The sequence below is a fragment of the Xenopus tropicalis genome, chromosome 9, assembly GCF_000004195.4.
Source record: "Xenopus tropicalis strain Nigerian chromosome 9, UCB_Xtro_10.0, whole genome shotgun sequence".
Classification (NCBI taxonomy): Eukaryota; Metazoa; Chordata; class Amphibia; order Anura; family Pipidae; genus Xenopus; species Xenopus tropicalis.
Window position 1 is genome coordinate 63,412,427 of NC_030685.2, and position 27,889 is coordinate 63,440,315.

General features: G+C 41.6%; 1 protein-coding gene across 5 annotated transcripts in view; it reads left to right on the forward strand.

Moving 5' to 3' along the window:
- Positions 1-27,889, forward strand: part of znf385b (zinc finger protein 385B) — a 317,721-nt gene that overhangs the window by 203,049 nt on the left and 86,783 nt on the right. Inside the window, exon 1 of one of the 5 annotated variants that reach the window (XM_031893268.1) lies at positions 20,945-21,123. The exons of the other annotated variants lie outside the window; for them this stretch is intronic. The gene's annotated coding sequence lies outside the window, so the exon portion shown is untranslated. Of the gene's footprint in view, positions 1-20,944; positions 21,124-27,889 lie in introns of those variants that run through there. 5 annotated transcript variants of the gene reach the window in all.

Genomic DNA, 27,889 nt, shown 5'->3' on the forward strand with positions numbered 1-27,889 from the left:
ATTTTACACAATTGATTGGATTCCCTCTAAAATATGTGAAGTGCTGTCTTCAGATGTGTCAGACTGAGCCGTGACTCCTTAGTACTTTGCCCCTTTCTTAACCCCCTTTGTGCTCAGATTAATACCACTTAGACCCTGCTCTTTTTCATTATTCATTACGGGAGAACGAGTGCTTGACAGAATGGCTTGTTTATCTTTCCTTTCACTTTGGATCTTGTGGGGATATCCTGGAAACCTGCTAGATAGGGGTGTGGGCAGGACATGGTTAGGAACCACCTCTCTAAACTATACCTTTGAATATATGTAATTCTATTGTTATTTTAGCATTAGTTTCTCTTTAAGTCATCTTTGTATCTGCAGAACTTGCCTGACGCTCCTGAAATGTTTCTCTGCGTGACTCCCGAGCAGTAACATTTCCACTGTACAATAGTCAATATAAAGTATACTTACTCTCAGCAAGCAAAGCGGCAAGTAAGACGCATTTACACTTTCCTTTTTCAGACATTTAGAACATGTTGATTTCTCTTTCGTTCAAGCACATTAATTACGCAGTCTCGTTTCTGCAGGTATTCTTTGCTGATTTCCAATCACTCAGTAAAGCTGTTGTGTAGGTGTCTGAGACTATTAGCGTAGGAGTGTAACACAGTGCTAGCTGAAGTGGCCTAGGTGGCAATAAATTAGCAATATTTAGAATATTTCTAGGAGGGAGTTGTATACCAGCTGTATATATGTTGTTGTTGGTGATGTTGATGAGCAGTAACATTGCACAGAAGAGATATATACTATATTACATACAAACACATAATATTAATGATGTGCGGGAATGTTTGGGTTACAAGTGGGCTTGCTCGTTCAGGTTTGGGCAGGTTGGCAGCTTCATGAGCCCCTGTGCTTCTCCTTGTAGTGAGCACTCCCTGTTGGCAAGCCCCTCCCCCTCCATAATGTCACTAGTGGGTGCAGGTTCAAAGGAAAGTTCTGCCAGCTCTAGGTTTCCTAAGGGTGGGTTAGGATCAGGTGCAGGTCATAGTTTTTTTTAGTGATGTTCAGGTCTGCAAACATAGGTTACCCCAGATGCCAGCCACTGCAGGCACGGTGGGCATCTAGAGAAGAGAAACCCTATTAACAAGTCCCAAATGGCAAGGACCAAACTCAATTACCCCTGAGCAGCTGTGCTCTTATAGCAGTACAGATAATGCAATTCGAAATAAGTTCCTTGAACATTTATGTAACAAATATAATATCATACAAGAAAAGATACCAAGTAACTGTGCAAAGAACACACTGAACAAAAACCGGTGAGGGGGATTATTTTTTTCCATTATGGGAGACTGTACAAGCTGTCAAGGACCTGCACTCCAAGAAGAAGAGTAAGGCAACCTCCCCTTAAATACCAGCCCTCCTTTAGTGCCAGTAGCCAAACCTGCACCCCCACGTAATCGGTTCCAGGCTATTCTCTGCTTTCAGCACTGCCCCACAGTCCCAGGCACTCTTGTTAACCACTTTCCAATATCTGCTGTTAATATCGGAAGACCCATTGGCATTTATTACCTCTTCTAGGCTTTGACACTACCTTAAAGAATGGGTGGATCTGGATATTTTTTGTCTCATCCTGCAGTATATTGTCTGCCACTGACACAGTCTTTGTTTTATACCTGCTTTACTATTGACACATTGGAGTTTCTCATTTTGATATACTTATCCATTTTATACATGTATGGGATCTATTACCAGAAAGCTTGATACCTGGGGTTTTCCAGATGAGGGATCCATAACTTAAAGGAGAAGGAAAGACTAAGTCACTTGAGGGTGCCAAAATGTTAGGCACCCCCAAGTGACTTTAATCTCTTACCTTGTACCCCGGGCTGGTGCCCCTGTTAGGAGAAAACCGCACCAGCCCGGGGTACCTGGAGCGTAGCGCTTCCTCCTTTCGGCTTTTTAACTCTACTGCGCATGCGTGCGACTGAAGATGGAATAGGAAGCGCTGCAGCTACCCCGGGCTGGTGCTATTCTTTCCAAACAGGGGCACCAGCCCGGGGTAAAAGGTAAGCGATTTAACTCTTTTACTGCCAAGCACGTATGGCATACGTGCTGGCAGTAAAAGGGCTTAAACGCCAACGACGTGTCTCATACGTCGTTGGCGTTTAAGCGCTGCCCTCTGCAGCGGCGGCATGTGCCGCCGCTGCAGAGGGCTTCTAACAATGACAGCCCCCCTGGGCAATGTGCCAGGGGGGCTGTCATCAGGGTCCTGCGAGCCGATCGCTCGCAGGACCCTCCAGGAAGCAGCAGATGCGATCGCATCGCATCTGCTGCTTCCTGCTTCCTCCCTCTCCCCCAGCGCCGGCCCAAATGAGGAAGGAGGCGATCGGTCTTCAGGAACAGGTAAGGACTTTTTTTTTTATTGCATTTACACACTTTTACACACTTATACACACATTTACATACATTTATACACACTTACATACATTTACACACACTTACAGCACACATTTTAGCATTTTTTTATTTTATTTTATTTTATTTTTTTTTTCATTTTTCACACTTTTATACACTTATTTACACTCATATACACACTTACACACTATCACACAACTTTTACACATGTACACACATGTATACACAAACACTTTGGGTTTTTTTTGTTTTGCTTTTTTTTTTTTTTTTCATTTTACCACTTTGTTTTTATTTTCTTTTACCTAAAAACTGTTTATTTTGACAGCGTAACTATTGGATCAGATATTCTGGCCACTAATTACACTGTCATGTAACTTATTTTGTTGTTTCACTGATTTGCACAATTTTTGTGGTTTTATCACATTTTATCCCTATATAAGTGTTCCTGATCTGTTTTTAGCGTAGCTTTGCCAGGTGTAACTTTGGTGTACAAAAATAACTTTACCTATTTTGAATTCATCAGAATGTGTACTTTCCAAAAATATATGGTTTTCTGGGGGTCACTGTATAGTTAGGGGGGGGTTACTGCACATAATACACTGACAGGGGGCTCTGTGTGCAAAAGCTGAGCTGGCAGGCGAGAAATCCTTATGCGCTATTTTCATTTAGGGTTCAGTACATACCGCAGACTTTGGTATATCTATGCATATTGGGCATCAATCTGTTCAGTAGGCCTCTGGTGTTCCTATTTGGGGTGACTTGCCTTTGTACGCAAGAAATTGTGTGAGATAAATGCGACAAATTGCAACATTTTTAGGCAATTTTCTGAAATGTCATAAAAACCAATAACTTTAGGAAAGCTCTGCAGATTGGTACTTTGGTGTAGAAAGGACTCTTTACCCTTGTTGGATTTGTCAGAATGTGTACTTTCCAAAAATATATGGTTTTGTGGGGGATCTGTATAGTTAGGGGAAGTTTTGGCACATAATACACTGACAGGGGGCTCTGTGTGCAAAAGCTGAGCTGGCAGGCGAGAAATCCTTATGCGCTATTTTCATTTAGGGTTCAGTACATACCGCAGACTTTGGTATATCTATGCATATTGGGCATCAAACTGTTCAGTAGGCCTCTGGTGTTCCTATTGGGGGTGATTTGCCTTTGTACGCAAGAAATTGTGTGAGATAAATGTGACAAATTGCAACATTTTTAGGCAATTTTCTGAAATGTCATAAAAACCAATAACTTTAGGAAAGCTCTGCAGATTGGTACTTTGGTGTAGAAAGGACTCTTTACCCTTGTTGGATTTGTCAGAATGTGTACTTTCCAAAAATATATGGTTTTGTGGGGGATCTGTATAGTTAGGGGAAGTTTTGGCACATAATACACTGACAGGGGGCTCTGTGTGCAAAAGCTGAGCTGGCAGGCGAGAAATCCTTATGCGCTATTTTCATTTTGGGTTCAGTACATACCGCAGACTTTGGTATATCTATGCATATTGGGCATCAAACTGTTCAGTAGGCCTCTGGTGTTCCTATTTGGGGTGACTTGCCTTTGTACGCAAGAAATTGTGTGAGATAAATGCGGCAAATTGCAACATTTTTAGGCGATTTTCTGAAATGTCATAAAAACCGATAACTTTAGGAAAGCTTTGCGGCTTGGTACTTTGGTGTAGAAAGGACTCTTTACCTTTGTTGGATTTGTCAGAATGTGTACTTTCCAAAAATATATGGTTTTGTGGGGGTCTCTGTATAGTTAGGGGAAGTTTTGGCACATAATACACTGACAGGGGGCTCTGTGTGCAAAAGCTGAGCTGGCAGGCGAGAAATCCTTATGCGCTATTTTCATTTAGGGTTCAGTACATACTGCAGACTTTGGTATATCTATGCATATTGGGCATCAAACTGTTCAGTAGACCTCTGGTTTTCCTATTTGGGGTGACTTGCCTTTGTACGCAAGAAATTGTGTGAGATAAATGCGATAAATTGCAACATTTTTAGGCGATTTTCTGAAATGTCATAAAAACCAATAACTTTAGGAAAGCTCTGCAGATTGGTACTTTGGTGTAGAAAGGACTCTTTACCCTTGTTGGATTTGTCAGAATGTGTACTTTCCAAAAATATATGGTTTTGTGGGGGATCTGTATAGTTAGGGGAAGTTTTGGCACATAATACACTGACAGGGGGCTCTGTGTGCAAAAGCTGAGCTGGCAGGCGAGAAATCCTTATGCGCTATTTTCATTTAGGGTTCAGTACATACCGCAGACTTTGGTATATCTATGCATATTGGGCATCAAACTGTTCAGTAGGCCTCTGGTGTTCCTATTTGGGGTGACTTGCCTTTGTACGCAAGAAATTGTGTGAGATAAATGCGACAAATTGCAACATTTTTAGGCGATTTTCTGAAATGTCATAAAACCAATAACTTTAGGAAAGCTCTGCAGATTGGTACTTTGATGTAGAAAGGACTCTTTACCCTTGTTGGATTTGTCAGAATGTGTACTTTCCAAAAATATATGGTTTTGTGGGGGTCACTGTATGGTTAGGGGAAGTTTTGGCACATAATACACTGACAGGGGGCTCTGTGTGCAAAAGCTGAGCTGGCAGGCGAGAAATCCTTATGCGCTATTTTCATTTTGGGTTCAGTACATACCGCAGACTTTGGTATATCTATGCATATTGGGCATCAAACTGTTCAGTAGACCTCTGGTGTTCCTTTTTGGGGTGATTTGTCTTTATCTGATCTTTATCAAGAAATTGTGAGAGATAAATGCGGCAAATTGCAACATTTTTATGCGATTTTCGAAAATGTCATATAAATCTGCAAACTTAGGAAAGCTTTACAGCTTGGTACTTTGTAGCAATAAGAAATATTTACCCATTATAGATTCGGGGGGATGTGTATTTTCCAAAAATATATGGCTTTCTGGGGTGAATGTACTTTTTTTGTAGCATTATCCCACATAAAGGATGTAAATGTGTTGATTTTGCAGGAGCTGAAATGATAGATCATATGGGGGTATGTTCCCATTGGGGCCCCTACATGCCACATACTTAGGTAAACCTATACATATTGGGCATCAAACTGTTCAGTGGACCCCTGGCGTTCAAATTTAGGGTGTTTTATCTTGGTACCTAACACTATGTGGGAGATAAGATGCTGCAAAGTGGAAGCTTTGAGGGGATTTTTGGAAATGTCATCAAAATTGCTAACTTTAGAAAAGCTGTGCGGCTTGGTACTTTGGAGTAGAAAGACATGGGTACCCATTTTAGATTCGGGGGAATGTGTACTTTCCAAAAATATATGACTTTCTGGGGTGAGCGTACTTTTTTGTAGCTTTATCCCACATATAATGATGTAAATGTGTTGATTTTGCATGAGCTGAAATGACAGAAATGACAGTATATATGGGGGTATGTTCACATTGGGGCCCCTACATGCCACATACTTAGGTAAACCTATACATATTGGGCATCAAACTGTTCAGTGGACCCCTGGCGTTCAAATTCAGGGTGTTTTATCTTGGTACCTAATGCTATGTGGGAGATAAGATGCTTCAAAATGGAAGCTTTGAGGGGATTTTTGGAAATGTCATCAAAATTGCTAACTTTAGAAAAGCTGTGCGACTTGGTACTTTGGAGTAGAAAGACATGGGTACCCATTTTAGATTCGGGGGAATGTGTACTTTCCAAAAATATATGGCTTTCTGGGGTGAGCGTACTTTTTTGTAGCTTTATCTCACATATAATGATGTAAATGTGTTGATTTTGCAGGAGCTGAAATGACAGAAATGACAGTATATATGGGGGTATGTTCACATTCGGGCCCCTACATGCCACATACTTGGGTAAACCTATACATATTGGGCATCAAACTGTTCAGTGGACCCCTGGTGTTCAAATTCAGGGTGTTTTATCTTGGTACCTAATGCTATGTGGGAGATAAGATGCTTCAAAGTGGAAGCTTTGAGGGGATTTTTGGAAATGTCATCAAAATTGCTAACTTTAGAAAAGCTGTGCGGCTTGGTACTTTGGAGTAGAAAGACATGGGTACCCATTTTAGATTCGGGGGAATGTGTACTTTCCAAAAATATATGACTTTCTGGGGTGAGCGTACTTTTTTGTAGCTTTATCCCACATATAATGATGTAAATGTGTTGATTTTGCAGGAGCTGAAATGACAGAAATGACAGTTCATATGGGGGTATGTTCACATTGGGGCCCCTACATGCCACATACTTAGGTAAACCTATACATATTGGGCATCAAACTGTTCAGTGGACCCCTGGCGTTCAAATTCAGGGTGTTTTATCTTGGTACCTAATGCTATGTGGGAGATAAGATGCTTCAAAGTGGAAGCTTTGAGGGGATTTTTGGAAATGTCATCAAAATTGCTAACTTTAGAAAAGCTGTGCGGCTTGGTACTTTGGAGTAGAAAGACATAGGTACCCATTTTAGATTCGGGGGAATGTGTACTTTCCAAAAATATATGACTTTCTGGGGTGAGCATACTTTTTACTAGCTTTATCCCACATATAATGATGTAAATGTGTTGATTTTGCAGAAGCTGAAATGACAGAAATGACAGTATATATGGGGGTATGTTCACATTGGGGCCCCTACATGCCACATACTTGGGTAAACCTATACATATTGGGCATCAAACTGTTCAGTGGACCCCTGGTGTTCAAATTCAGGGTGTTTTATCTTGGTACCTAATGCTATGTGGGAGATAAGATGCTTCAAATTGGAAGCTTTGAGGGGATTTTTGGAAATGTCATCAAAATTGCTAACTTTAGAAAAGCTGTGCGGCTTGGTACTTTGGAGTAGAAAGACATGGGTACCCATTTTAGATTCGGGGGAATGTGTACTTTCCAAAAATATATGACTTTCTGGGGTGAGCGTACTTTTTACTAGCTTCATCCCACATATAATGATGTAAATGTGTTGATTTTGCAGAAGCTGAAATGACAGAAATGACAGTTCATATGGGGTATGTTCACATTGGGGCCCCTACATGCCACATACTTAGGTAAACCTATACATATTGGGCATCAAACTGTTCAGTGGACCCCAGGCATTCATATTTAGGGTGTTTTATTTGGTTACTTTATGACCTGTAGGAGATAAGATACTATAGACTAGAAGCTTTGAAGCGATTTTTAAAAAAAATCACAAATTTTGATAAAAACCAATAACTTTAGGAAAGCATTGCGACTTGATAGTTTGGAGTAGACAGACAGTTGTGCCTATTCTGTATTCCCCAGAATCTGTTCTTTCCAAAAATGTACAATTTTCTGGGATAAACCTTCTGTTAGTGGAATTTTGGCCTTGAAATCCAAAGTATGCAGTTTTTTTGGAGCAGTGCTTTGGGAATTTGGTAGTGTACTGCTGGGAGTTTTTGACCTATACAAGTGAGAAATCTCCATAAAACTATATATATTTGGTATTGGCACGTTCAGGAGACATGGGACTTTCCAAATCAGTTGTATATTCGTGCATAAAATAATTTTTGTTTCTAGTATGTGTGATTATATTATGGAAAATTTGATTTTTTTTGCATTTTTAGACATTTAGAAGCCTATATCTTGTTACAGAATTGGAATTACACAAAAATTCTACCATATTTTGAAAGCTTAGGTTGTTCTGAAAAAAACGATATATTGTTTTCCTTGGTAAACTAAAAGTCCCCCCGAGGAAAGGCCCCTAAAGTGAAACAGTGCAAAATGTTCAAAAACTGTCTGGCAATACAAGTTCCGCTTTGACCAAAATGGCTGGCAGTAAAAGGGTTAAGTCACTTGGGGGTGCCTACCATTTTGGCACGTCCAAGTGACTATGCCTTTCCTTCTCCTTTAAAAAAAAGAATCATTAAATAAACTCAACAGGATTGTTTTGCCTCCAGTATTGATTTACGCTGCTTCATTTAAGTATCACTATCCAAACATTAGACACTGTAACCTATTTGTTTACCAGTAAATAAAATGGAATCTAATATGTACAGTATATAACAGACTGTCATGATGTGCACACCTATAAATCAGTATACCCAGCTTTTAATGCCATGGTGGTACATATCCTCACTCAAGGAGATAAAAGTGAGGAAACTTCTCTTGAATTCGTATTAATATATCTGGCAGCCTTTGACTTTATTGTAGGTAGTTCAGCTGTTACACATCCAGATTTTAGGGTTCCCAGAATATGTGTAAAAAGTGTTGATGTACGGTGGTCTAATTGATTATGCCTGTATTAAATTAAAGAACGCTTTGGAGTGTTTCCAGTTTTTCGAGTGCCACACTTGACCATCTGTGAATATATATTAGGATTGATGGCTCTCTGAACTGGCTTGCTTGGGCTTTAAAATATGCTATTAAAATGTCCCTGAATATAAGCCTAAGAAAGAAAATAAATCTTCAAATGAAACTCTAGGGACAGCCCTTTCTGAGTGCTTGAGAGTTATCCTGCCTCAGCAGCTGTTCCAGTTAATAACATGTATGATAATATGATAATATGTTAAGCCTGAATCAGATCAGAGAGATTTTTTCACTTGTCCATTAAAATAAAGTTGACCTTTGTGTAAAAATGCATCCATTTTTTTATTCTCAGGAAAAGGGGCCGGGGGAAGGGGGTAGGCAGGTGAAGCATGTGTGAGAGGGGGGCAAGCAGGGCCCCAGGCCAAGTAGTATTACCTTAAGCACCAGTGAAGTAGCTAGATGTTACTGGGCCCCACATTTAATTAAATTTAAGGGCCCCGAAACATTGCTAAGTTGACCAATTTTATTAAGATATATTGAAATTGCTCGTTAAGCAGGACCTTACTGGGCCCTCTATACTCCTGCCGTTGTGGGGCACCAATTTACCAGAACATTTAAATACTGGCCTTGTCTGGTTACATTTACATTACACAGAATTAAGTTTACAGACATAGTAAAACATTCTTGTATCATTCTTCCAGCCTTAGTTCCAAGAATACCTGGGACAGAAAATATTTTAATAATAATAATTTTTTACGTCACCCTAATTGACCTTCAAGCTGGGCTTTCATGGATGTCTGGAGAAACAAACAGACATTCTACCAATATACAGTATCAACCTAACCTAACCTGCCTTTCCCTTATGTCCCCCAAGGTGGTGTACCCCACAGTTTGGGAATTGCTTCTCTGTTATTTATTTGTTTTTTTAAGGACCTTCAAGGCTTTTCCAAGCCATCTTCGCAGGTGGAACTAGTTAAATAATGTAAAGGAACATTTCATTTTTAATTGTTTGCCATGGGGTATTAAAAAATGACAAACTTTGCCTTTGATTATGCATAATCCTTTCAAATACTGTGGATATTTCTTTAGCACTAAGGATGAAAGCCAAGTAGCCTATGAGTGAAACTGTTGGAAAGCCATCCCCTCTTATCAAGTGCTGTTTTCCAGTTGCCCATTTCACAGCTGGGCTCAATATTATTATACATTTTTTTGCACAGACAACATAAGAGGCATCCAATTTGGCCAGGATTCTCTATCTTGAGTTAGTATTATTTACAGAAGCTTGGGGACCAATATCTCTGCAATGGTGATTTACTGATAAGAGGGGAAAACCAGTGTGAAAAGATATGCTCCTCAGGAGAATTTCACACATCACTCACAATAACTAGGTCGAATGGAAACCAAAAAAGAACCTGTCTGTATCTTCTTGTATTTATTTATTATCTGACACTTTTTTTTCCTAACACCGTGCCTGAGTATAAGAATGGAGTAACTGCAGTGCATTACTGTGAATGTATATACTGTGGTGTGTGGAGAATGGTAAATCTCATGCGTTGTTCCGCTTTTCAGCCTCAGTAACTTGGAGTCTGTGATATAATTTACAAAACATATGCCCTGATGTGCATCAGACAGATTATCCTCAGGCTCTGTGAAATGCAGTTACCCAACTTCTAGTCATTTTAGAGACAGTCGTAGCACAGAGCATGTATGATATTTTCCAAACACAGTTGAGTCGTGCTTCATCCTGGTACAAAGATGCAGTTTCTGGACAACTAAGGTTCAAAATATATATATATATATATATATATATATATATACAGTGGTGTGAAAAACTATTTGCCCCCTTCCTGATTTCTTATTCTTTTGCATGTTTGTCACACAAAATGTTTCTGATCATCAAACACATTTAACTATTAGTCAAAGATAACACAAGTAAACACAAAATGCAGTTTTTAAATGAGGGTTTTTATTATTTAGGGAGAAAAAAAATCCAAACCTACATGGCCCTGTGTGAAAAAGTAATTGCCCCCTGAACCTAATAACTGGTTGGGCCACCCTTAGCAGCAATAACTGCAATCAAGCGTTTGCGATAACTTGCAACGAGTCTTTTACAGCGCTCTGGAGGAATTTTGGCCCACTCATCTTTGCAGCATTGTTGTAATTCAGCTTTATTTGAGGATTTTCTAGCATGAACCGCCTTTTTAAGGTCATGCCACAACATCTCAATAGGATTCAGGTCAGGACTTTGACTAGGCCACTCCAAAGTCTTCATTTTGTTTTTCTTCAGCCATTCAGAGGTGGATTTGCTGGTGTGTTTTGGGTCATTGTCCTGCTGCAGAACCCAAGATCACTTCAGCTTGAGTTGACGAACAGATGGCCGGACATTCTCCTTCAGGATTTTTTGGTAGACAGTAGAATTCATGGTTCCATCTATCACAGCAAGCCTTCCAGGTCCTGAAGCAGCAAAACAACCCCAGACCATCACACTACCACTACCATATTTTACTGTTGGTATGATGTTCTTTTTCTGAAATGCTGTGTTACTTTTACGCCAGATGTAACGGGACACGCACCTTCCAAAAAGTTCAACTTTTGTCTCGTCGATCCACAAGGTATTTTCCCAAAAGTCTTGGCAATCATTGAGATGTTTTTTAGCAAAATTGAGACGAGCCTTAATGTTCTTTTTGCTTAAAAGTGGTTTGCGCCCTTTTTGCCCAGTCTCTTTCTTATGGTGGAGTCGTGAACACTGCCCTTAATTGAGGCAAGTGAGGCCTGCAGTTGTTTAGATGTTGTCCTGGGGTCTTTTGTGGCCTCTCGGATGAGTTGTCTCTGCGCTCTTGGGGTAATTTTGGTCGGCCGGCCACTCCTGGGAAGGTTCACCACTGTTCCATGTTTTTGCCATTTGTGGATAATGGCTCTCACTGTGGTTCGCTGGAGTCCCAAAGCTTTAGAAATGGCTTTATAACCTTTACCAGACTGATAGATCTCAATTACTTTTGTTCTCATTTGTTCCTGAATTTCTTTGGATCTTGGCATGATGTCTAGCTTTTGAGGTGCTTTTGGTCTACTTCTCTGTGTCAGGTAGCTCCTATTTAAGTGATTTCTTGATTGAAACAGGTGTGGCAGTAATCAGGCCTGGGGGTGACTACAGAAATTGATATTGAAATTGAAAATTGAAATTGATAAACCACAGTTAAGTTATTTTTTAACAAGGGGGCAATCACTTTTTCACACAGGGCCATGTAGATTTGGAGTTTTTTCTCCCTTAATAACGTAAACCTTCATTTAAAAACTGCATTTTGTGTTCAATTATGTTATCTTTGACTAATAGTTAACGGTTTTTGATGAGCAGAAACATTTAAGTGTGACAAACATGCAAAAGAATAAGAAATCAGGAAGGGGGCAAATAGTTTTTCACACCACTGTATATATATATAATAAGCACTAAGTCACTGGCAGTTCCTTACTCTTGTATCCCTAAACATGTGGTTAACGTATGGGCATATGACAAAGTCGAATTAACTTTTAGTATGATTTAGGCCAGTGATCCCCAACCAGTGGCTCGTGAGCAACATGTTGCTCTCCAACCCCTTGGATGTTGCTCCCAGTGGCCTCAAAGCAGGTGTTTATTTTTGAATTCATGACTTGGAGGCAAGTTTTGGTTGCATAAAAACCAGATGTACTGCCAAACAGAACTTTATGTAGGCTGCCAGTCCATATAGGGTCTATCAAATAGCCAATAACAACCCTTATTTGGCACCCCAGGAACATGTTTTATGCTTGTGTTGCTCCCCAAGTCTATTTACATTTGAATGTGGCTCACGGGTATAAAAGGTTGGGGATCCCTGATTTAGGCAGTGGTATTCTGAGACAATCTGCAAATTGTCTTCTGTTTTTCATTTTTGAGTTATTTGTACTCTTTATAATTGTTGTTTGGAGCCCTCCAGTTGGCTATTCAACACATTTTCTGGTTGCTAGGCTCCTGTGAGCCTAGCTAGTGGGTAATCCAGTAACAGAATGGAGGATGAGTAGAAGGGGCAAGAACTAAAAGGTAAGAAATACAATATTAATAACTAAAAAATTCAGCTTCAAAATAAATCTGATGACCTTGCTAGATTGCCTTTTAAATATTCTGGTTGGAAAGATTTTGAATGGAAATCTAATGATTCAAGAAATTATACATTTCAAAGTGTATTTAAAATAAAAATGAAAAAATAGGTTTAATAGGCTATTAGTTGCCACTTTAGCCAAAAGCCTGTGTATTTAAAAGCCACTGAATATCTGTAAGATGTTAATTTTGCTTTAGTGTTGCAAAGTGAACCATCTCACCCTCATACCTTCACCAACGTTACTGAGACTACCAACACTGAATCAAATCTATTAATATTATTGGGCTATACTCAAAGCTGCTTGACAAATTGTATGACAATATTTAAGAAGTGGATTATACTAGTAAGATCCCCTTGGGCTTTGGCATTAGGAACCATATATAATGCGGTTTGTTATATATCTATAACATATTTGCTTATCCAGTACCGTATTAATGTCACATGCACATGTTTCCTGAGCTTGGGAATACTGCTTCTTGGCAGTTATTGGTAGATGGATTTCCCATGTAAATATTAGAATGATATTTTATTGCATTCTGGTGGCAGTAAATAAATTGGCTTAGACAGTTGGTTTTAACAGTGATGAGCTGGAATCCAAGAGATTTAGTCAAAACAGAAGTGCCCTAGATAACAAGAAATAAGATAACAAGAAAACCATCCCACCCGTAGTTTCTTTACCTCCCAAGTGGTTAGGTAAACTTATATTTCTTGATGTAATGTACAGTGAATCGATGTTTTATAGGGTCATTAAGGCCACTGATATTCCAATTTGGAACAATTAGCCCCCAGAGAAATTAAAGAGGACTGTGCAATTAAGGTCGTGCTACTGTAGCTAAACAAAACGAGGCACATAAAGTAGCTAATGCCCATGTGAACACAACATTTAGACAACAAAAAGTAAAAACAAGATATGTTCCCAGCCTCAGGCAGATTGTCTACAATAATATTCCCAACCTTTCTATACCTGGGACTAGCCCAAATAGCAAAGTATCTTCATTTAAGTTACATGTTCATAATTAGCCTTATGCATTTCATGCCCTAAGGAACCTAATCATAGGCTACCTCATATAGGCTTCTCTTACAGATTTTCCTAAGATGAGCAATCAGTAGCGAAGTGGTTACAAAGTACAATAAACAAACTGAGCCCCACTGCCTTGATTGTATAGCCCCTTAGGTTTTAACATGAGGGGATTCTCATGATTCAGGTCTAACAAATGGCAACTCAGCCAGTATCCATTTCAAGCTGAGAAACCTTGTATAATGTCTTGGAAACAATTAGGCTAGATATAATGTATCATATACCTAGGGCACTGGAAACTTCCTTGAGGGATAGGGAAGCCTTGTCAGTAATGCCTCTCACTAGGACATCTGCGACTATACATACATACATACAGTATACTGAACAACCCTTACACTTTCCTAGTAAATGTCTGGAGCAGTGGCTTCAAGACAAGGGACAAGGCTGCCTCTAGTTGGAGAGGTTGGGGAGAGCAGCCCAAGCCATTACTGCTAAGTTCATTGCAGTTGGTTGCTTGCAAATTAATTTGCAAAATTCTGAATGCTTTTTTCACAGCAACCTATATATTCTGTAGAACTTGCTAAGAAATTGTAGCTATATTGGCCATTCAGTGCCTTGCCAAGAAGGTTGCACCCAAGGCAAGTACCTCTTGCCCACTCACCACAAAGTTCTTAGTGGAAGAAGTAGTTCTGGAAAGAAAGGATGTTAGTACCCCAGACAGTTATTGCTTCAGTGGGTAGATTCAGGGTCAAGTTACGGTAAGTCCCATCAGTGGGGCTGGTTTACCTGTCTGCCATTGACTGTAATAATTACTATTCCCTCACATTTAATAAATCAAGTTTTTTTAAGAGTTCATAATAACTGGTATCATCCAAGAGAGTATGTGAAGCTGCGTAGAAACTCATTAGCCCTTGTATAGCCATCTTAAAGGGGACCCGTCAAATTAAACATGAAACCCAAAATCATTTTTTTATTACCACATCCATACCCATTATAAAAGCATTTAAAAATCCCAGCTGTCAATCATATATTGCCTGCCCCGCCTCTATGTCTTAGGCATAGAGGTGGGGCAGAGAGTTACTTTCACTTTCAATTCAGAACTTTTTAGATGTTGCTGCTCTCCTCACATTCCCCCTCCCTCCCCACCATCTAATTTTGTAACCAGTGCATGGACATGGGTTTCAGTCTTTCAGTCTATCAGTCTATTGTCTATTGTGAAGACAATAGACAAATAGAAAACAATTTGGAATTATTTCTTAAAAGAACAGTAAAACCAAAAAATGAAAGTGTATAAAAGTAACTAAAATATAATGTGCTGCTGCCCTGCACTGGTAAAAGTTGTGTGTTTACTTCAGAAAGACTACTATAATTTATATAAATAAGCTGCTATGTAGCTGTAACCCTATTTTGGCTACGGTTGTACTTTTAACACGCAATCACCTGCGTGTGGCGCTACAGGAGCCCTGAGCCCCCGCTTATTATGGGGGACAGGTGTAATATAAATGAATGGCGTGCCTCCACCCAGGGTAGGTATAGGTAGAACTATATGTATCCTCCCTGGGAAAACTCTATGAGGTCCTCCTTGGACCCGGACTCCCAGCAACTCCCGGTACCTTGCCCCTCTCTTGGGGTAGCTGCTTACCAGGCAGTTGAGGATCCTCAGTATATGAACCACCAAGACACTGGTTAAAATGGTAAACCAGATGAACTTGTTTATTGATGCAGGCAGAACACTTCAGAGGATGTCACACAGACGGCTCAAGTCACACACTCTCTCTTTGGGCTACCCCCGGTACTCCCGCCGGATGCTTCCACCTAGGAACTCACCCCGGTCCACGCGTAGGGCCCCTTCACTGGGAACACTCCCAGGTGCTGACTTGGCTCCTCTTACTACACACTACAGGTCCTTAACTCCAGCCATGAGTGCTGAGGGGTCTTAACCCCTCTCTCTCCTGTCGGGGCTATCACTGCCCGTTCTCTCTAGCCTGCCTGTCACTCCTAGAGTGACCTGTTACAGTACCTCCTGTACTAGAACACAAGCCTGTTATACGCTTCTTTACAAGAAGCAGTCCCAGGACGAAGACCTGCTGAAACTGGGAGTCATTCCCTTTTATACTTTTAGCACAGCGACATCTAGTGGTTACTGTTAACTTGCAGGGAAACTCCCTTTTCACACATAAACACCTAGGACCACCTTTAGGTGTCCAAATCTCATAAGGCCACCCTCATGGTGCCTGTCTAAAGGGGAACTAATCCTGGAGGGGCCCAATTCTTTGGGGTCCCTACATTCTCCCCCGGCTGAAACTGTCACCTCCTGGCTGACATCTCATACACACTCAAATACTTTACACAGTACTTTTACATCACGCTTCAACAGCCTCTCCTGAGGTCTGTCAAGGATACAATGGGTTACCTGGAAAAAATGTTAAACACAATAAACATTTCCCTTCAACCCCTTCAATCTTTGTGTAAGTCCCACACAAGAAAAATTTGAAAGGACACTTGTTGCCCTTAACCAAATTTAAAACTTATTGAACTGGAAAATCAAAGTCTCCACCTCTCCTTAAGGGAGTCCATGTCCCAAGGTAATCGGTACCCTGGGATACCTCCAACCAACGGGTTGGGCACTCTGGTCAGTCCACACTCCGACTGACGAACCCTCCTGGGTCTCCTTGCGGCCGGGCATCCTCCTCTGGCCAACACAGGATCTCCCTGCTCTCTGATGCAGCCGTCATCTTTGCTGGCAAAAGCTACCAGTAACTGTGCACACGCTTTCTCTCACGCTGACTCACTCTGCTCCAAAATGGCCACTGCGATGTCACTCCTTAAGTCACGCCCAGGCCTCTTGGCGCACTTTCTCGCTGATCCAGTCGGTCGCTCCACGCAATTGGGTGGCACCGAAACAAACGCTGGTTACACCCCTCTCTCTCACGCTTCCTCTCGCGTGCCTTCCCGGTCCCTTTGGCGCCAACAGCCCTGCAACCCGATTGGCTAGGAGCCTTTCCTCACTCCTCTCATGCCAAAATCCCTCTTGGATGTGGATCAGGGTGGCCCAAACTTTAGCACGGATGGAAGGGAGGGTGTAGCACTCACACAAGGCCTCAGTTCCCTTAGGGCCCTTTCTGCTTAATGATTCCTGCTCTCATCTCAGCAGTGCCTCCAAATGTAACCCTATTTTGGCTACGGCTGTACTTTTAACACGCAATCACCTGCGTGTGGCGCTACAGGAGCCCTGAGCCCCCGCTTATTATGGGGGACAGGTGTAATATAAATGAATGGCGTGCCTCCACCCAGGGTAGGTATAGGTAGAACTATATGTATCCTCCCTGGGAAAACTCTATGAGGTCCTCCTTGGACCCGGACTCCCAGCAACTCCCGGTACCTTGCCCCTCCCTTGGGGTAGCTGCTTACCAGGCAGTTGAGGATCCTCAGTATATGAACCACCAAGACACTGGTTAAAATGGTAAACCAGATGAACTTGTTTATTGATGCAGGCAGAACACTTCAGAGGATGTCACACAGACGGCTCAAGTCACACACTCTCTCTTTGGGCTACCCCCGGTACTCCCGCCGGATGCTTCCACCTAGGAACTCACCCCGGTCCACGCGTAGGGCCCCTTCACTGGGAACACTCCCAGGTGCTGACTTGGCTCCTCTTACTACACACTACAGGTCCTTAACTCCAGCCATGAGTGCTGGGGGGTCTTAACCCCTCTCTCTCCTGTCGGGGCTATCACTGCCCGTTCTCTCTAGCCTGCCTGTCACTCCTAGAGTGACCTGTTACAGTACCTCCTGTACTAGAACACAAGCCTGTTATACGCTTCTTTACAAGAAGCAGTCCCAGGACGAAGACCTGCTGAAACTGGGAGTCATTCCCTTTTATACTTTTAGCACAGCGACATCTAGTGGTTACTGTTAACTTGCAGGGAAACTCCCTTTTCACACATAAACACCTAGGACCACCTTTAGGTGTCCAAATCTCATAAGGCCACCCTCATGGTGCCTGTCTAAAGGGGAACTAATCCTGGAGGGGCCCAATTCTTTGGGGTCCCTACATAGCCATGGAGGCAGCCATTCAAAGGAGAAAAGGCAAAGGCACATAGCAGATAACAGATAAAACACCACTGTATTCTAGAGAACTTATCTGTTATCTGCTATGTAACCTGTGCCTTTTCTCCTTTTTTCCAGCTTGAATGGCTGCCCCCATGGCTACACAGCAGCATATTATATAAATTATAGTAGTGTTACTGTAGCAAACACACCAGTTTTACCAGTGCAGGGCAACAGTGCATTCTAATTTTATTACTTTAAAGCTCTTTCATTTTTTGGTGTTACTGTTCCTTTAAGGTAATAGGTCCCCTTTAGGAAAGGAAGAAAACAGCTGTTGACGGACTGAATTGGCAGCTTATCGGCCCATGTATGGGGCCCTCCGACTGGACCTGCATGTTGATGCAGCCCTCATTCCATCAGTCTGCATAGACGCAATTATAATTAGCCCTCGGGCCAAACAGTCGGATCAACCTGATATCTCCCAGCTCAAGGTGGGCATATCAGGGAAAGAGCCACCTCGTTAGGCAATGTGATGTTACATCACCACATTATTTTGTTCTGTTTTATACTGTTTCAGGTATAAATAGAATTTGTGGCCGATTTTTTTTTAATAACAGTGTAGCAAGAAGCAGCATTGAGCGGTTGCCCGGGGACTGCTGCTTGCGTATACTGACTGGCGTTCCATGTAATTACAACTGGTAGACCTCTTGTTTGACATCTCGGGGTTTATATTCAGTACACTAACACCATTTGTTAGAGAAAATTCTTCACCTTTATGAAGTTGGTAGGAGGAAGCCCTTAATCCCAGTGATTTGCAATAAAGCATGTTCTGTATTTAGGGCTCTGGTACACGGGGAGATTAGTCGCCCGCGGCAAAACTCCCTGCTCGCGGGCGACTAATCTCCCCGAGTTGCCTTCCCCCTGCCATCCCACCGGCGAACATGTAAGTCGCCGGCGGGATGGCAGACGCGGCGGCGCGATTTCGCGCAAATCGCCGAAAAAGACTCGCGAGTCTTTTTCGGCGATTTCCGCAAATCGCCCCGCCGCGTCTGCCATCCCGCCGGCGACTTACATGTTCGCCGGTGGGATGGCAGGGGTAGGCAACTCGGGGAGATTAGTCGCCCGCGAACAGGGAGTTAAATCGCGGGCGACTAATCTCCCCGTGTACCAGAGCCCTTAGATGTCTATTTGAGTCTCACAGTATGGAGTGAGCTTGTTTTACATTCTTATCTGCGCTGGAGCTTTATTTACATTCCACAATAGCAGAATGGCTGCTCTTTTCTGAGCTGACCTTCTGTTTGAACCAAATAAATTGTGGTTGTCCCACTTACATCCCACATTCCACGGTGAGATAATACATTGTGCTGTTAACATAGTTTATTATTTTAAGTGTGCTGCTATAGTGTATTCCTTCACCATTATGAGAGGTACAATGTGCATATTCCGACAGCTAAATTCCTGCTTTAATGTTTTATATTGCAGCGTAATACACTAGCCTCTTATGGGGGGAATTTTAACAATGGCACTATATAGGGGCCTATTTATCATACTATGGAAAATAATTAACACCAGAAAAATGGTGTAAAAATCTGTGTAAAATAAATGGTGAATTTATCAAAATGTGTGCTTTATTTAACGCAGTCACCGTTTTTTACCTAGCATAATGAATAGGTCCCAAAGGCTTAGGCTAATGGCATAAGGGGGCTGATTCTCGGTATATAGTAAACACATCCGGAGCTATTGCCTTGGCCCGGTGCAGGCACATGAAGTAGATTTTGGTGCGAAATACATACTTGCATGTCTCAGAGCCAAAATCTGCTCCTTGTGCCTGCATGCATCCTGACACAATGGTTTCTGGGTGCAGGCTCAGGAAAAAGGCTGATGCAAGCTTAGGGGTTGATTCTCGGCCTGTATTCATCCACAGACTGAGAATCAGCCCCATGTGGCATTAGGCTAATGGCTTACATGGCTGTCCATCAGCTTTTCTCTGCGCTTGTTTCCTCCATTTTCAGTAAAGGCCTAAGCATTCCCATCCACTGTGTATATGCACTGACAAGCACAGCATTGGCCGAGACACATTCCTGCCATTAGACCAGTGATCCCTGACCAGTGGCTTGTGAGCAATGTGTTGCTGACCAGCCCGTTGAAACTCAAATATAAGAAATCGGCAGCTAAAGCCTGAGGAGTTTCTGTAGATCTCAATGGAAGGTGTATTTGCAAAATGCAAGCTATTTTAAAAATTTGAGATATTTGCCTATGTATTAAGTCCCCCAACAGGCCTTCCCGGTCTGGCTGAAAATTGGGCAGATGTTGTTTGGGCAGGTTTGAAGGCCAAACAATTGAATTCACCCAATATTAGGGAAAGAGCTGCTTATTTGGTGAAAAATGAGAGGATCTTATAATGTATGACCACCTTAAAGCTGGCCAAACACGTGGCGATTTTCGATCTTTCCAGAGAAGAAGATCGTTCCAACCCTCTACCGACGTTTAGGGCTGAATCATCAGATATGGAGGTAGAAACAATAGGATTTCTACCTCCTTCTGCGGATTCTGCCCTGAAGGCAGATTTTGCTCAGGCGCCCGATCTAAACCTTCTAACCTGCCCGAACGGCAAGTCGACCGATATCAGCAGCCTTCTGTGATATCGGTCGCCTCGCCTAGTTGCCATACACGCACCGAATATCGTACGAAACAAGGTTTTTTTACGATTTAATCGGTGCATGTATGGCCAGCTTAAGTTATGTATGTGTATAAAGAAATGCACAGCTTATCTGACAGACATGTAACCGTCAATATGGTTAATGTTCTACCTGAGTTAATCTTTTCTCTGATAAAGGTAAAGTTCAAAAGGGTATTGCTAAAGATAACATTTACTTTCAGGCACGGCTTATTTCTCATCACAGCTATGCTTTACTTTCACTGGGTTTTAAAATGTTTCAGTAACTTGTTGTACAAATTATCAGTATGATGGGCTTTTCAGTGTCATGTTTTTGTCTTTAATAATATCCTGGTCCTGTAACAAGAAGTAAAGGTAAAATGAGTGAACAGTCGATAAGGTCCGGGCAGGGGGGTGCAGGGTGTTTGCAGAGTGTCTGGGGTCTGAAACTGTATGAGAATTCCGAGTGGGGGAACAGATTGAGAATAGCCATTGACATCAGAGGGAGAAGCCTTCACTGTTCTGTGGAATTTACTCTAGCAAGTAGCACCTTCTCTTTACTTTAGGATCAAGGTTCTGAAAAACACTCAGTCTTTATATTTTCAAAGGGAAGGAACTATTACTAATCCCCTGAAGCCACCAGAGAATTCAGGTACATAAATAATTATTTCCCATGGGTTGTAATTGTTTCTGCATGTAAATATGGAAACTTTTAGCGAGCACCTGCGCCTGCTTTAAATATTACTGAAGTGCTGCCGGCTGGAATAGCAAAAGCAATAAGCAAAGCAGCATGGCAGTCAGTCTACCTACGTATTAAAGGCATTAGGTATTAAGAGACTATTTTATGATTTTTTTTTTCCTTAAGGACATTTGGGCATTTGCCATTCCAACTGCCTATATGGGAATATGTGGAATTACTAGTATTTTATGAGCAAAGAATACATAGGCTTTGTTTTTTATTCAGTATATGCCATCTTCTAATGAAATCATGTTTTTTAAGTCCAGATATGAGAAATGAGAAATGATATTATTTATACCAGCCTCCAACAGTCCCTGTGTGATTAGAAATTCTCTTGATTTGTGAATAACACCTAATAATTGAATGTATTATTTATGTCATTGGAAACAACATTGTTGGCCAGTTGTACAGTGACATGGTGATTACTAAGAGCAATAAATACAGGTATGGGACCTGTTATCCAGAATTCTCTCGACCTGGGGTTTTCTGGATAAGGGGTCTTTCTGTAATTTGGATTTCCATACCTTAAGTCTACTAAAAAATCATTTCAAAATTAACCAAACCCAGAAGGATTGTTTTGTCTTCAATCAAGATTAATTATATCTTAGTTGGGATCAAGTACAAGGTTCTGTTTTATTATTACAGAGAAAACGGGAATAATTTTTAAAAATTAGAATTATTTGCTTATAATGAAGTTTATGGGAGATGGCCTTCGCATGATTCTAAACTTTCTGGATATTAAGTTACCTGATAATGGATCCCATATTCATTTACTGTTAGGGCAGTTTATAAAATGATTAGATGTCCTTGGTTTACAACTGTGTATCTCACATCTATGTTATTATAATTGATTTGTAATTGACAGTGTCTGGTACTTATTATATGGCTTTTTTCCTGATAAATAAAGATATGCCTTATAGGATAAGTAAATGACTAAAATACCCATCGCAAACAGACGAAAGAGTATTAGTTTAGTACGGATCTTCCTAACGGTAGATTTATTTGCTGTGTTTGTGCTAGCCAATGATGGGGCCCAAAATACTGTAGTAGTGACAGTAAACAAAGCAAGGAAGGTTTTTCTACACTACATTCCCATGTTATTCCAGGTATAAATTTTAGTGCTGGGCCATGAAGTACTTGCACCCAAGGTAAATACTGTACCTCTTGTCCTGGCCGCCACCGCTTGCCAACCTCATTGTGGTCATGTCCTCTTAGTTCATAACAATAATACAGATGAAACACTGAATATAATAGTCACCTTGCTGTATTTCCCAGTGTGCCCAGGAATATTGAGAACAACATATCAGTATAAACCCATGATCTTGCATCTGTACCCTGGAACATTATTTTAAGAAACTTGCAGCCTGTAATGTCGAGTTTAGGTTCATAACCTTTTGGAGCATCTAATTGTAGTTACTTTTCCTGGGTCAGTTCTTACTGACCCCATAGTGTAGCATACCTCCCAACATTTAGAAAATGGAAAAATGTGACAAAAATGTTTAACCACGCCCATTTTTGTGACCACACCCCTAAATACCACTGCCATTTTACAAAACTTGGCAGGTTACTTAAAGTTTGAACACATTTCTGGGGGTTTTGTTTTATGTGTTATTACAGTTTTGCTAAAAAAATGTGAAATTGCCCTTTAAGATGCAAGTCTCAGTTCCCCGCATAGACCTGTTTAGCTTATTAGTTACAATTGTATCTCAGTGCAGGTGTTGCTTGGTAACTTTCTGGGCTCTCTGCCAAACGCCCACTTATTTAATTAAGTCTGAGAAACAATGTATCTAAGTTCAAGTATAGCTTGTCAAGATTTCCAGGACTGTGGGTTGAGCTGTTAAAAGAGGGATTGTCCCACGAAAATCAGGACAGTTGGGAGGTATGGTGTAGACAAGTGATCAGAGCCGCCATCAGGGGGGCACAGGGGGGACAGTTGTCCCGGGCCCGGGCGTTTAAAGGGGGCCTGGCCATGCTAGAGTTTTTTTTAGCTCAGGCCCCCTTCAATCAACTCCGGCCCTGTTACTTTCTTCGCTGGCGTCCGCTGTTATGTCCCGAGCTCCCCGCTACATGTGCGCTTTTATAAGGTTGCGCCCTGTGCGTACTGACGTCACACGCACGGGGCGCAACCCTATAAAAGCGCACATGTAGCGGGGAGCTCTGGAGTAGTGGAAGACGCAACTGAAGCCAGAGTTGACGCAGGTGAGGAGACGCAGGAGGAGGTGGAGGAAGCAGAAGGATGCAGAAGGATGCTGGCGGCGGCGGGGGGAGAGGACTGGAGGATGCTTGGGGGGGCCCTGGGGGAAGGTGGAGGATTCTTGGGGGGGCCCTGGGGGAAGGTGGAGGATACTTGGGGGGGCCCTGGGGGAAGGTGGAGGATGCTTGGGGGGGGCCTGGGGGAAGGTGGAGGATGCTTTGGGGGGGCCCTGAAGGAAGCAGCAGGATGCTGAGGGGGGGAGCTGAAGGATGCTTGGGGGGCCCTGGAAGAAGCAGGAGGATTCTGGGAGGGTTTGGAGTGGAAAGAAGCAGTAAGGAAGCAGCGGAGAGTGGACCATTGTATGGGGACACTGGGGGAGGACCACCAGTGTTTTAGTGGGTCCCTGCCCTGGCACTAATGCAAAACATAACCCTTGGCGACAAATGTTTTAGGGGGGCCCTGGCTACCAATGTTTTAGGGGGCCCTCGCTACCAATGCCTGTGTGTCCCTTGTATTGATGGGAGGGGCCATTGGGGGCGTGGGAGGGTGGGGCCCAGAAAATTTTGTTGTAAGGGGCCCCGTGATTTCTGATGGCGGCCCTGCAAGTGATACCCAACCAGTGGTGCAGGAGCAACATGTTGCTTACCGATCCCTTCAATGTTGCTCCCAGTGGCCTTAAAGTAGGTGCCGATTTTTACATTTCAGGCTTGGAGGCAAGTTTTGAGGCACAGAGACACAGTTTTACTCCAAGTAGAGCCTCCTGCAGACAGCAGTCCACATGGGGCTACCAAAAAGCCAATCACAACCCTTATTTAGCATACCCAACAAACTGTTTTCATGCTTGTGTGGTTCCCTAACACTTTGTACAGCTGCATATGACTCACGAGTAAAACAGGTTGGGTTTCCCTGATGTAGACTTACCCGCGTTTGGCTTTTGATAAAGAGTAGAAATATGTTTCCGGGTGATAATCACAGGCCATGGGCTACCTTTAACACTTCCCATTAAACCTAATGGCAAGCAGCTCATGGCCTATCCCACCATGTTATTGTAACTGTTTAGTGGCGTAACTAGATATTACTGGGCCCCACTGTAAATTCAGTTTAGGGCCCCAAAATGTTGGTAAGTTGACTTTTTCTAAGCGATATTGAAATTGCTTAAAAATAAGGGCATTTCTGGGCCTCTAAACCCCTGCCCCCCGCCCCACAACCACAGGGTCTGCTTGCTCTGTAGTTATGTCCCTGCAACCAAACTTTTCCATTAAAAGTCAAGCTGATAAAAGGATACGTGTGCTAATGGCACAAGGGCAATGTTTGTGGGCAGTTAGACTGCCATTGAGTATGCCATGGAGTAATTGAAGCACACAGGGACAAAAACACCCCAAATTGATGTCCATTGCCCTCTTTTACAATTGCATGAAAATGCTGGTTTAAGTGCTTGTTAGGCAATTGAAAACAATGACTTGCCAAGTTTGCACTTTCAGGCAATTATCATAGTAGGCAGTTGAAAGCAATTTCTGGTGGTTTGATGCCAAGTGTTTTGGGCTACTAAGAACAATGTGACAATGCTTTAATAAGGTAAAATACAAGAACTAAACTGCACCTGGGGAATGGTCCTGTGGTGCCACCGTTAAACCTAAAACCAGCCATGATGAGCAGAAAATTGTTTTAGGGTGTTTTTAAAATTATTTTGTTAAAAAGCAAAGCATATATTGCTCTGTGCAGCACACTGAGGCACACACATCTGTTTATTTGTGTTAAAAATATATATTATTTATGCATTATGCACATTTTGTTTTTTTTCTTGAATGTAAATGCACGCTGGAGCTGAAGAAAGCATCCGTGTGAGCAAGTGCTTAATGTGACAATTGTTCTTTTGTATTATTCTCTGTGGAGGAGAATGTTAATCATATGGTAGCAAGATTGTTATCTGTCTTTGTAGTATTAACTCTGATTGTCTATTGAACAAATCACTTTATATGACAATGTGCATAAATCACATCAAAATAAGGACAATGGGCTTCTTACAGTATCTTACAGATTTACATTCTAGTAAGAGAACCACAGGGAAAGAACCTTTAATCTTTCAACCTATTGCTCACAAAAATGTTTGGTCATTGGCTTTAAAAATAAATTAGGTGCATCATTTGGGGGCCACCAAATCTAAGTGATCTTGTTGTACAGAAGACATTGGCAGTCAACCCCTAGAATACCTGGAATTAACCCCCTCTTATAGGTTGAATATTGGGTATAACCCAGGCAATTACTTGGTCTGGTCAAGAACTTGGGTATGGGTATAATCCAGCTAATTCTTTGGTCTGGTCAAGAACTTGGGTATGGGTATAACCCAGGTAATTCCTTTGTCTGGTCAAGAACTTGGGTATGGGTATAACCCAGGTAATTCCTTGGTCTGGTCAAGAAATTGGGTATGGGTATAACCCAGGTAATTCCTTGGTCTGGTCAAGAACTTGGGTATGGGTATAACCCAGGTAATTCCTTGGTCTGGTCAAGAACTTGGGTATGGGTATAACCCAGGTAATTCCTTGGTCTGGTCAAGAACTTGGGTATGGGTATAACACAGGTAATTCCTTTGTCTGGACAAGAACTTGGGTATGGGTATAACACAGGTAATTCCTTTGTCTGGACAAGAACTTGGGTATGGGTATAACACAGGTAATTCCTTTGTCTGGACAAGCACTAACTATTGTGCTTACCATTTCCCCATCAGATCTTGAATACCAATAGGATTTTAGCAGATCTTATAATTCTTCTTTTACATTATTGCTAAAAGTGTTCAATAAAGGGTATATTTATAAAGCTATGTTTTTGTCCGTACTTGTGAAAGAATGTTATGTTTCACAATGACAGAAGTAATCCATTATAAATAACTAATTGGTGTATTAAAGTATGCATTACTTTCACTTTACTTTTTATGCCTACCTTGGTATGCACCCTAGGCTCTTTTCAGAGTCTACCCACCCCTCTCCCAATCCACCATTTCAGATCCCCAATATTGCCCTATTTTCTATACTAGTCATTAAAAATCAGAGTAGAGTGGTGGGAGTTGCCAGGTGCCATCTTGTGCCGCTTGATGTTGTTTTTACCAGTAATCTGCCTTATGTGAAGGTGAAGCCGATCTGGTTCTGATTTTAACTGTGCGTGCTCCTGATCAACAATGGGAAAATGACAGCACGTGAGGATAACTGGCATCTGGTGACCTTGCAGAGCTACTCTGCATTTTAATCAGGGGTATGACAAACAGCCAATAAAATGGGTCCATAATGGCGCTAGGGCCTAGGGCTGTAAATAAGCATTTATTCTACTTTAAAGGGGAGGTGTTTGGGTTTATTTTAAAGCTAGGGTTTTTTTTGCATAGTTTATTTAGATATTTCTTGTGTCTATAAGATTTGGCTCACCATCAATCCTGTTCTGCAGTCTGATATTTAGAGCTGTCTGAAAACTCACTGACAAACTGCATGGTGTTATGCCGGAAATGGAACCACTCTGCATACAAATAATCTTCGCTTAGCCCTTCCCAAAACGTATGACATTTTTATTGGAAAATACTTGTAATTTTGCTTGTAGGCAACAGATAAAATATGGTTGCATTACTGCAAAAAACAGGACTTCATGTTGGGTCACATTGATTATGTTTATTTTGCTTGTTTCTATTCCTTTAAAGGGACAATGAAGACTTTCTAAGGACCCAGTGGAAGGCAGCTATATATATATAGTTTCCACAGCAGCCCGCTTTATAAAGCCATAGACGTAACAGCCAACAGAATACAAAAACAGCTGCTGGGACTGGCAGGGATTCCTGTGCAACTTCCTAGAATGATAAAAATGGGTATTTACTTAGCCTTTATACATTACTGTGGTTGTACAGTAATTCATTAACACTGGCAAGATCCTTCCTGTTAATTAAATTGTGGCTTACATTGGCAGCAGTATAATATACACATTAAGTACTAGGTGGGAATTCAGGTAACACACAAAAAGTAGATGTGTTAACATATTAATCATTGTTGGCTGCACCCGCGTCTGATTACTACAACATAGCAATGTGCTTCTGTTTTTCCAAAATCATTAACGTGGATACATTTTCAGTGCAAACTTAAAGGTTTTGCCTGTTGTTACCTCAATAATATGCACACAAAGTGATTACATTTCACACTCATTTAGCCAATGAGCCCTTTAGCTCTTAGATCAGAAAATTTCTAAAAAGAAATGACAAGAACTTTGCCACCATGTGGTGAGTTGGTACCTAGCACCCACAGTGACAAAATTCTGTGGTTTTAAGAATTTTCTTTAAACTCTGTGTTTGCCCGTGTAAAAATTGGTTTAATGTACTAATCTTTTTAAATTCAATTAACCTGTTTATTTTTACATAGAGCTGCTTTCTCCCCATCTCCACCCTGTATTTCTTTGGTTTTAAAGGCAGTGAATGTTAAATTTGCTTTTTAACATGCAATAGTGCAACTAGCCATT